The following is a 13,438-nucleotide window of genomic DNA, read 5'->3' on the forward strand; positions in this document are numbered from 1 at the left end:
TAGCTATAGAATCATAGTGTCATATGTGACAAACATTATACAGAGCTGTAGAATCGTAGAATCATATGGGACAAACATTATGCATTGCTATAGAATCATAGAATCATATGGGTGAAACATTATACATATCTATAGAGTCATACAGTCATATGAGACAAACATTATGCATAGCTATCGAATCATAGAATCATATTGGCCAAACATTATGCAAAGGTATAGAATCATAGAATCATATGGGACAAACATTATGCAAAGATATAGAATCATAGAATCATATGGGACAAACATTGTGCATAGAATCAGATTGGACAAACATTATAAATAGCTATTAAATCATAGTATCATATGGAACAAACATTATACATGGCCATAGAATCATAAGGGGCAAACATAATGCATAGCTATAGAATCATAGAACCATATGTGACAAACATTATAGATAGATTTAAAATCATAGAATCATATGGAACAAACATTGTGCATAGCTGTAGAATCAAAGAATCATATGGGACAAACATTATGTATAGCTACAGAATCATAGAATCATATGGGACATACATTATGCATAGCTATAGAATCATAAAGTCATATGGGATAAACATACATAGCTGTAGAATCATAGAATCATATGGGACAAACATACATATCTATGGAATCATATGGAACAAACATTATGTATAGCTATAGCATCATAGAATCATATGGGACAAACATTATACAAAGCTATAGAATCATAAAATGATATGGGAAAAACATACATAGCTATAGAATCATAGAACAATATGAGGCAAATATACATAGCTATTGAATAATAGAATCATATCAGACACACATTGGGACTAGCTTTAGAATCATAGTATCATATGGGACAAGCATTATGCAAAACTATAGAATCATAGAAACATAAGGAACAAACATTATAAATAGCTATAGAATGTTGGAAATATATGGACCAAACATTATGGATAGGTAAAGAATCATAGAATCATATGGGACAAACATGCATAGATATAGAATCATAAAATCATATGGGGGAAATATACATAGCTGTAGAATTATAAAAGCATACGGGATACAAATTATAAATAGCTTTTGAATCATAGTATCATATGATACAAACATTATGAATAGTTATACAATCATAGAGTCATATGGGACAAACATTACGAATAGTTATACAATCATAGAAACATATGGGACAAACATCGTGCATACATATAGAATTATAGAATCACATGGGACAAACATAAATAGCTATAGAATCATAGTATCATATGGGTCAAACATTATATATAGCTATAGAATCATAGAATAATATAGGACAAATATACATAGCTGTAGAATCATAGAATCATATGGCACACACATTGTAACAAGCTATAGAATCATAGAATGATATGGGACAAACATTTTGCATAGCTATAGAATTAAAAAATCATATGGATCAAACATTATGCATAGGTATAGAATCATAGAATCATACGGCACAAACATTATAAATAGCTACAGAATCATAGAGTCATATGAGACAAACATTATGCATAGCTATAGAATCATAGAATCATATTGGCCAAACATTATGCAAAGGTATAGAATCATAGAATCATATGGGACAAACATTATACATAGCTATAGAATCATAGAATCATATTGGACAAACATTATGCATAGCTATAGAATCATAGAATCATATGGGTCAAACATTATACATAGCTATATAATCATATGGGACCAATATACATAGCTATAGAATTATAGAATGATATGGGACAAACATTATGCATAGCTATAGAATCATAGAACCATATGGGAGAAACATTATAAATAGTTATAGAATCATAGAATCATATGGGACAAACATTGTGCATAGATATAGAACCATAGAATCAGATTAATAGCTATTAAATCATAGTATCTTATGGAACAAACATTATACATAGCCATAGAATCATATGGGAAAAACATAATGCATAGCTATAGAAACATAGAATCATATGGGACAAATATACATAGCTGTAGAATCATAGAACCATATGTGACAAACATTATTGATAGATTTAAAATCATATCATCATATGGGTCAAACATTATACATAGCTAGAGAATCATAGAATCATATGGGACAAATATACATAACTATAGCATCATAGGATGATATGGAAGAAACATTATAAATAGTTATAGAATCATAGAATCATATGGGACAAACATTGTGCATAGATATAGCATCAGTATCAAATAGGACAAACATTATAAATATCTATTAAGTCATAGTATCATATGGGACAAACATTACACATAGCTAGAGAATCATAGAATTGTATGGGCCAAACATTATACAAAGGTATAGAATCATAGAATCATATGCGTCAAACATTGTACATAGCTATAGAATCATAGAAAAATATGGGACAAATATACATAGCTATGGAACCATAGAATGATATGGGACAAACATTATGCATAGCTATTTAATCATAGAACCATATGGGACAAATATACATAGCTATAGAATCAGAGAACCAAATGGACAAACATGTTAAATAGCTATAGAATCATAGAATCATATGTGACAAACATTGTGCATAGCTATAGAATAATATAAACATATGGGACAAACATTATACATAGCTATAGAATCATAGAATCATAAGGGACAAATATACATAGCTATAGAATCATAGGAATCATGTGGGACAAATATTATGAATAGCTATAAAATCATAGACTCATATGGGACAAACATTGTACATAGCTATAGAACCATAGAATCATCTGGGACAAGCATTATGCATAGCTATAGAATCACAAAATCATATGGGACAACATGCATAGCTGTACAATCATAGAATCCTATGGGACAAACATACATATCTATAGAATCAAAGAAGCATATCGGGCAAATATTATGCATAGCTATAGAATCATAAAATCATGTGGGACAAACATACATTGCTGTAGAATCATAGAGTTATATAGGAGAAACATACATATCTATGGAATCATAGAATCATATGGAACAAACATTATGCATAGCTATAGAATCATAGAATCATATGGGTAAACATTATACATAGCCACAGAATCATAGAATCATGTGCGACAAACATTATGCTTAGCTATAGAATCATAGAATCATATGGGACAAACATACATAGCTATAGATTCATAGAATGATATGGGACAAACATTATGTATAGCTATAGAATCATAGATTTATATGGGAAAAGCATACATAGCTATAGAATCATGGAATTATATGAGACAAATATACATAGCTATAGAATTATAGAATCATATGGGACACACATTATAACTACCTACAGAATCATAGTATCATCTGGGACAAACATTATGCATAGCGATAGAATCATAGAATGATATGGGCCAAACATACATAGATATAGAATCATAGAATCATATGGGACAAATATAGATAGCTGTAGAATCATACAATCATATGGGACAAACCTTACACATAGCTATCTAATCATAGAATCATATCGGACAAACATTGTACATAGCTACAGAATCGGAGAATCATATGGGATAATTATATATAGCTATAAAATCAAAGAATCATATGGGACAAATATTATAAATAGTTATAGAATCATAGAATCATATGGGACAAAAGTTGTGAATAGACATAGAATCCTAGAATCATACAGGACAAACATTATAAATAGCTATAGAATCATAGTGTCATATGTGACAAACATTATACAGAGCTATAGAATCATGGAATCATATGGGACAAGCATTATGCATAGCTATAGAATCATAGAATTATATGGGTGAAACATTATACATAGCTATAGAGTCATACAGTCATATGAGACATACATTATGCATAGCTATAGAATCATAAAATCATATGGGATAAACATACATAGCTGTAGAATCATAGAATCATATGGGACAAACATACATATCTATGGAATCATATGGAACAACCATTATGTATAGCTATATCATCATAGAATCATATGGGACAAACATTATACAAAGCTATAGAATCATAAAATGATATGGGAAAAACATACATAGCTATAGAATCATAGAACAATATGAGGCAAATATACATAGCTATTGAATAATAGAATCATATCAGACACACATTGGGACTAGCTTTAGAATCATAGTATCATATGGGACAAGCATTATGCAAAACTATAGAATCATAGAAACATAAGGAACAAACATTATAAATAGCTATAGAATGTTAGAATTATATGGGCCAAACATTATGCATAGGTAAAGAATCATAGAATCATATGGGACAAACATACATAGATATAGAATAATAAAATCATATGGGAGAAATATACATAGCTGTAGAATTATCAAAGCTTACGGGACACAAATTATAAATAGCTTTCGAATCATAGTATCATATGATACAAACATTATGAATAGTTATACAATCATAGAATCATATGGGACAAACATTATGAATAGTTATACAATCATAGAAACATATGGGACAAACATCGTGCATACATATAGAATCATAGAATCACATGGGACAAACAATATAAATAGCTATAGAATCATAGTATCATATGGGTCAAACATTATATATAGCTATAAAATCATAGAATCATATGGGACAAACATTGTGCATAGATATAGTATCTTAGAACCATATGGGACAAACATTATAAATAGCTATAGAATCATAGTATCATATGGGACAAACATTATGCATAGTTATAGAATCATAGAAATATATGGGACAAACATTATGTATAGCTACAGAATCATAGAATAATATGGGACAAACATTATGAATAGCTACAGAATCATAGAATCATATGGGACAAACATTATGCAAAGCTATAGAATATTGTGGGTCAAACATTATACAGAGCTATAGAATCATAGAATCATATGGGACAAACATTATGCATCGCTATAGAATCATAGAATCATAGGGGACAAGCATTATGCATAGCTATAGAATCATATGGGTCAAACATTATATATAGCTATTGAATCATAGAATAATATAGGACAAATATACATAGCTGTAGAATCATAGAATCATATGGCACACACATTGTAACTAGCTATAGAATCATAGAATGATATGGGACAAACATTTTGCATAGCTATAGAATTAAAAAATCATATGGATCAAACATTATGCATAGGTATAGAATCATAGAATCATACGGCACAAACATTATAAATAGCTACAGCATCATAGAGTCATATGGGACAAACATTATGCATAGCTATAGAATCAAAGAATCATACCGGCCAAACATTATGCATAGTTATAGAATCATAGAATCATATGGGACAAACATTATACATAGCTATAGAATCATAGAATCATATGGGACAAACATTATGCATAGCTATAGAATCATAGAATCATATGGGTCAAACATTATACATAGCTATATAATCATATAATCATATGGGAAAAATATACATAGCTATAGAATTATAGAATGATATGGGACAAACATTATGCATAGCTATAGAATCATAGAACCATATGGGAGAAACATTATAAATAGTTATAGAATCATAGAATCATATGGGACAAACATTGTGCATAGATATAGAACCATAGAATCAGATTGGACAAACATTATAAATAGCTATTAAATCATAGTATCTTATGGGACAAACATTATACATAGCCATAGAATCATATGGGAAAAACATAATGCATAGCTATAGAATCATAGAATCATATGGGACAAATATACATAGCTGTAGAATCATAGAACCATATGTGACAAACATTATTGATAGATTTAAAATCATATCATCATATGGGTCAAACATTATACATAGCTAGAGAATCATAGAATCATATGGGACAAATATACATAACTATAGCATCATAGGATGATATGGAAGAAACATTATAAATAGTTATAGAATCATAGAATCATATGGGGCAAACATTGTGCATAGATATAGCATCAGTATCAAATAGGACAAACATTATAAATATCTATTAAGTCATAGTATCATATGGGACAAACATTATACATAGCTAGAGAATCATAGAATCGTATGGGCCAAACATTATGCAAAGGTATAGAATCATAGAATCATTATGCAAAGGTATAGAATCATAGAATCATATGTGTCAAACATTATACATAGCTATAGAATCATAGAAAAATATGGGACAAATATACCATAGAATGATATGGGACAAACATTATGCATAGCTATTTAATCATAGAACCATATGGGACAAATATACATAGCTATAGAATCAGAGAACCATATGGGACAAACATGTTAAATAGCTATAGAATCATAGAATCATATGTGACAAACATTGTGCATAGCTATAGAATAATAGCAACATATGGGACAAACATTATACATAGCTATAGAATCATAGAATCATATCGGACAAATATACATAGCTATAGAATCATAGGAATCATGTGGGACAAACATTATGAATAGCTATAAAATCATAGACTCATATGGGACAAACATTGTACATAGCTATAGAACCATAGAATCATCTGGGACAAGCATTATGCATAGCTATAGAATCACAAAATCATATGGGACAACATACATAGCTGTACAATCATAGAATCCTATGGGACATACATACATATCTATAGAATCAAAAAAGCATATCGGGCAAATATTATGCATAGCTATAGAATCATAAAATCATGTGGGACAAACATACATTGCTGTAGAATCATAGAGTTATATAGGAGAAACATACATATCTATGGAATCATAGAATCATATGGAACAAACATTATGCATAGCTATAGAATCATAGAATCATATGGGTAAACATTATACATAGCCACAGAATCATAGAATCATGTGCGACAAACATTATGCTTAGCTATAGAATCATAAAATCATGTGGGACAAACATACATTGCTGTAGAATCATAGAGTTATATAGGACAAACATACATATCTATGGAATCATAGAATCATATCGAACAAACATTATGCATAGCTATAGAATCATAGAATAATATGGGTAAACATTATACATAGCCACAGAATCATAGAATCATGTGCGACAAGCATTATGCTTAGCTATAGAATCATAGAATCATATGGGACAAACATACATAGCTATAGATTCATAGAATCATATGGGACAAACATTATGTATAGCTATAGAATCATAGATTTATATGGGAAAAGCATACATAGCTATAGAATCATGGAATTATATGAGACAAATATACATAGCTATAGAATTATAGAATCATATGGGACACACATTATAACTACCTACAGAATCATAGTATCATCTGGGACAAACATTATGCATAGCTATAGAATCATAGAATGATATGGGCCAAACATACATAGATATAGAATCATAGAATCATATGGGACAAATATACATAGCTGTAGAATTATACAATCATATGGGACAAACCTTACACATAGCTATCTAATCATAGAATCATATCGGACAAACATTGTACATAGCTATAGAATCAGAGAATCATATGGGATAATTATACATAGCTATAAAATCAAAGAATCATATGGGACAAATATTATAAATAGTTATAGAATCATAGAATCATATGGGACAAAAGTTGAGAATAGACATAGAATCCTAGAATCATACTGGGCAAACATTATAAATAGCTATTGAATCATAGTGTCATATGTGACAAACATTATACAGAGCTATAGAATCATAGAATCATATGGGACAAACATTATGCATAGCTATAGAATCATAGAATCATATGGGACAAACATTATGCATAGCTATAGAATCATAGAATGATATGGGACAAAGATACATAGCTATAGAATTATAGAATGATATGGGACAAACATTATGTATAGCTATAGAATGATAGAACCATATGGGGCAAACATTATGAATAGCTATAGAATTAAAAAAATCATATGGGCCAAACATTATGCATAAGTATAGAATCATATGGGACAAACATTATACATAGCTATAGAATCATAGAGTCATAAGGGACAAACATTATGTATGCTATAGAATCATAGCATAATATGGGCCAAACATTATGCATAAGTCTATAATTATAGAATCATATGAGACAAACATTATACATAGCTATAGAATCATAGAATCATACCGGACAAACATTATGCATAGCTATAGAATCATAGAATCATATGGGTCAAACATTATACATAGCTATAAAATCATAGAATCATATAGGACAAATATGCATAGCTATAGAATCATAGAATGATATGGGACAAACATTATGCATAAATATAGAATCATAGAACCATATGGGAGAAACATTATAAATAGTTAAAGAATCATAGAATCATATGGGACAAACACTATGCATAGATATAGAATCATAGAATTATATTGGACAAACATTATAAAAAGCAATTAAATCATAGTGTCATATGGGACAAACAGTATACATAGCTATAGAATCATAGAATCATATGGGAAAACATTATGCATAGCTATAGAATCATAGAATCATATGGGTCAAACATTATACATAGCTATAGAATCACAGAATCATTTGGGGCAAACATTATGCATAGCTATAGAATCATAGAATCATTTGGGTCAAACATTATACATACCTATAAAATCATAGAATAATATGGGAAAAATATACATAGCTAAAGAATCATACAACCATATGGGACAAACATTATAAATTGCTATAGAATCATAGAATCATATGGGACAACATTGTGCATAGCTTTAGAATTATAGCAACACATGGGACAAGTTTATACATAGCTATAGAATTATAGAATCATACAAATCATACAGGACAAATATACATAGCTATAGAATCATAGAATCATATGGGACAAATATACTTAGTTATAGAATCATAGAATCATATGCGACAAACATTATAGATAGCTTTAAAATCATAGAATCATATGGGACAAACATTGTGCATAGCTATAGAATCAAAGAATCTTATGGGATAAACATACATAGCTGTAGAATCATTGAATCATATGGGACAAACATACATATCTATAGAATCATAGAATTATATGGAACAGACATTATGTATAGCTATAGCATCATAAAATTATATGGGACAAACATTATACATAGCTACAGAATCATAAAATAATATGGGAAAAACAAACATAGCTATAGAATCATAGAATTATATGAGACATATCATCATCATCATCATTCGACTGTTCCCATTAGGGGTCGCCACAGTGGATCACCTGTTTCCACTTCTTCCTGTCCTCTGCATCTTGCTCTGTCACACCAACCACCTGCATGTCCTTTCTCACCACATCCATAAACCCATCTTAGGCCTTCCTCTTTTCCTGTTACCTGGTAGCTTCATTCTTAGCATCTTTTTCCAATATACTTCACATCCCTTCTCAGCACATGTCCAAACCAATGTAATCTTGCCTCTCTGGCTTTGTCTCCAAACCTTCCAACCTGGGCTGACCCTCTAATATACTTATTCCTAATCCTGTCCACCCTCGTCACACCCAGTGCAAATCTTAACATCTTTAACTCTGCCACATCCAGCTCAAACTCCTGCCTTTTTGTCAATGCCACTGTCTCCAACCCATATAACATAGCTGGTCTCACTACCCTCTTTTAGACCTTCCCTTTCACTCTTACAGGTACTCGTCTGTCACAAATCACTCCTGGCACTCTTCTCCACCCACTCCATCCTGCTTGTACTCTCTTCATCACCTCTCTTTGACACTCACCGTTACTCTAAACTATTGACCCCAAGTATTTAAACTCATCCACCTTCACCACCTCTACTCCTTGCATCCTCACCATTCCTCTATCCTCCCTCTCATTCACACATATATTCTGTCTTAGTCCTGCTGACCTTCATTCCTCGTCTCTCTAGAGCATATCTCCATCTCTCCAGGGTCTCCTCCAACTGTTCCCTACTCTCACCACAGATCACAATGTCATCTGCAAACATCATAGTCCATGGGGACTCCTGTCTGATCTCATCTATCAACCTGTCCATCACCATTGCAAATTAAGAAAGGACTCAGAGCTGATCCTTGATGTAACCCCACCTCCATCTTAAATGCATCCGTCACTCCCACCACAGACCTCACCGCTGTCACACTACCCTAGTACATATCCTGTACCACTCTTACATACTTCTCTGACACTCCTGACTTCCTCATATGATACCACAACTCCTCTCTAGGCACCCTGTCATATGCTTTCTCCAAGTCTACAAAAACACAATGCAACTCCTTTTGACATTCTCTGTACTTCTCCATCAACACTCTCAGAGCAAACATCACATCTGTAGTGCTCTTTCCCGGCATGAAATCATACTGCTGTTCATTAATCATCATCTCCCTTCTTAACCTAGCTTCCACTACTCTTTCCCATAACTTCATGCTGTGACTGATCAATTTAATCCCTCTGTAGTTACTGCAGCTCTGCACATCACCCTTATTGTTAAAAATCGGTACCAAAACACTTTTTCTCCATTCCTCAGGCATCCTCTCACTTTCCAAGATTTCATTAAACAATCTGGTTAAAAACTCCACTGCAATTTAATTTCACCTAAACACATCCATGCTTTCACAGGTATGTCATCTGGGCCAACAGCCTTTCCATTCTTCATTCTCTTCATAGCTATCCTTACTTCATCCTTGCTAATCCATTGTACTTCATGATTCACTATCCCTGCATCATCCAACCTTCACTCCCTCTCATTCTCTTCATTTATCAACCCCTCAAAGTACTCTTTCCATCTCCTCAACACACTCTCCTCACTTGTGAGTATGTTTCCCTCATTATCCTTTATCACCTTTACCTGCTGCAGATCTTTCCTAGCTCGGCCCTTCTGTCTAGCCAATTGGTACAGGTCCTTTTCTCTTCCTCCTTAGTGTCCAACCTTTCATACAACTCTTCATATGCCTTATCCTTAGCCTTCGCCATCTCTCTCTTTGCCATGCACCTCATCTCCTTATACTCCTGTCTACTTTCTTCATCTCTCTGACAATCCCAATTCTTCTTTGCCAACCTCTTTGCCTGTATACTCTTCTGTACTTCCTCATTCCACCACCATGTCTCCTTGTCATCCTTCATCTGTCCCGATGTGCTACAAAGTACCTTTCTAGCCATCTCTCTTACTAGCTCTGCTGTAGTTACCCAACTATTTGGTAACTCTTTACTGCCACCCAGTTCCTGTCTTAACTCATCCCTGAACTCCACCTCACAATTACCCTTTTTCAATTTCCACCATTTGATCCTTGGTGCTGCCCTCACACTAGTCCTCCTCTTCTTGATCACCAGCATCATCCTACAAACCAAAATCCTATGCTGCCTAACTACTCTTTCTACGGCCACCACTTTACAGTCTCCAATCTCCTTCAAACTGGCCCTCCTACATAAGATATAATCAACTTGTTTGCATCTTCCTCCACTCTTGTATGTCACCCTATAACGGACAAACATTATGTATGCTATAGAATCATAGCATAATATGGGCCAAACATTATGCATAGGTCTATAATTATAGAATCATATGAGACAAACATTATACATAGCTATAGAATCATAGAATCATACCAGACAAACATTATGCATAGCTATAGAATCATAGAATGATATGGGACAAACATTATACATAGCTATAGAATCATAGAATGATATGTGACAAACATTACACATAGCTATAGAATCATAGAATCATATCGGACAAACATTATGCATAGCTATACAATCATAGAACCATATGGTAGAAACATTATAAATAGTTATAGAATAATAGAATCTTATGGGACAAACATTGTGCATAGAATCAGATTGGACAATCATTATAAATAGCTATTATATCATAGTATCATATGGGACAAACATTATACATAGCCATAGAATCATATGGGACAAACATAATGCATAGCTAGAGAATCATAGAATCATATGGGACAAATATATATAGCTGTAGAGTCATGCAATCATATGGGACAAGCACTACATATAGCTATCTAATCATAGAATCATATGGGGCAAACATTGTACATAGCTATAGAATCATATAATCATATGGGGCAAATATACATAGCTGTAGAATCATAGAATCATATGATACAACAATTATAAATAGTTATAGATTCATAGAATCATATGGGACAAACATTGTGCATAGATATAGAATCATAGAATCATATGAGACAAACCTTATAAATAGCTATTAAATCATAGTATCATATGTGCAAACATTATACATAGCTATAGAACCATAGAATCATATGGGACAAACATTATGCAAAGTTATAGAATCATAGAATCTTATGGAGCAAACATTATATATTGGTATAGAATCATAGAATCATGTGAGACAAACATTATACATAGCTACATCATCATAGAAACATATGTGACAAACGTTATGCATAGCTATAGAATCATAGAATGATACGGGACAAACATTATAAATAGCTATAGAATTATAGAATCATATGGGACAAACATAAATAGTTGTAGAATCATAGAATCATATGTGACAAACATTGTGCATAGCTATGGAATCATAGAATGATATAGGACAAACATAAAGAGCTATTAAATCATAGTATCATAAGGGACAAACATTATACATAGCTATAAAATCATATAATCATATGGGACAAACATTATAAATAGCTATAGAATCATAGAATCATACGGTGCAAACATTATACATAGCTATCGAATCATATAATCATATCCGACAAACATTATACAGAGCTATAGAATCATATGGGACAAACATAATGCATAGCTTTAGAATCATAAAACCATATGGGACAAACATTATATATATAGCTATAGTATCATGGAATCATATGGGTCAAACATTATACATAGCTATAGAATCATAGAATGTTATGGGACAAACATTATGCATAGCTATAGAATCATAGAATCATACGAGACAAACATTTTAAATAGCTATAGAATCATAGTCTCATATGGGAAAAACATTATACATAGCTATAGAATCATAGAATCATATGGAGCAAACATTATATATAGGTTCATAGGTTCATAGGTTCATACTAGGCTATCTGCCCTAGGGCATTTATAAGCCTAGCCAGAGTGTGTGTGGCTTTCACCACCCCTTAGGATGAGAATACTATACCCATTAGTTTGCTGTGCCTCTGTCCAGCAGTGATACAGAGATGATTCCCGGGGTAAACCTACGATCTCCCATCCACTCGTCAAGATTTCTCTTGAACAGAGTCAGTGAGGGGCTCTGCCTTACATGGACTGGGATTCTGTTCCATAGTGTAGGGAGTCTCTGGGTGATGAATCTGTCCCTCCAGCACGTCCTATTTATATCCGTGTTGAGGTTTAAGTCTCTTGCTCTCTTGGCTCTGGTGGATTTGGATTTTTTGAGGTGGAGCATGTCCATTAATTCCGGGTTGGACATGGCCTTGTATGTCAGGCACAGATCACCTCTGAGCAGACAGTATGCGACTG

Source organism: Protopterus annectens, chromosome 14.part0 (assembly GCF_019279795.1).
Source record: "Protopterus annectens isolate FY-2018-M chromosome 14.part0, PAN1.0, whole genome shotgun sequence".
In the NCBI taxonomy this organism is placed as follows: Eukaryota; Metazoa; Chordata; order Ceratodontiformes; family Protopteridae; genus Protopterus; species Protopterus annectens.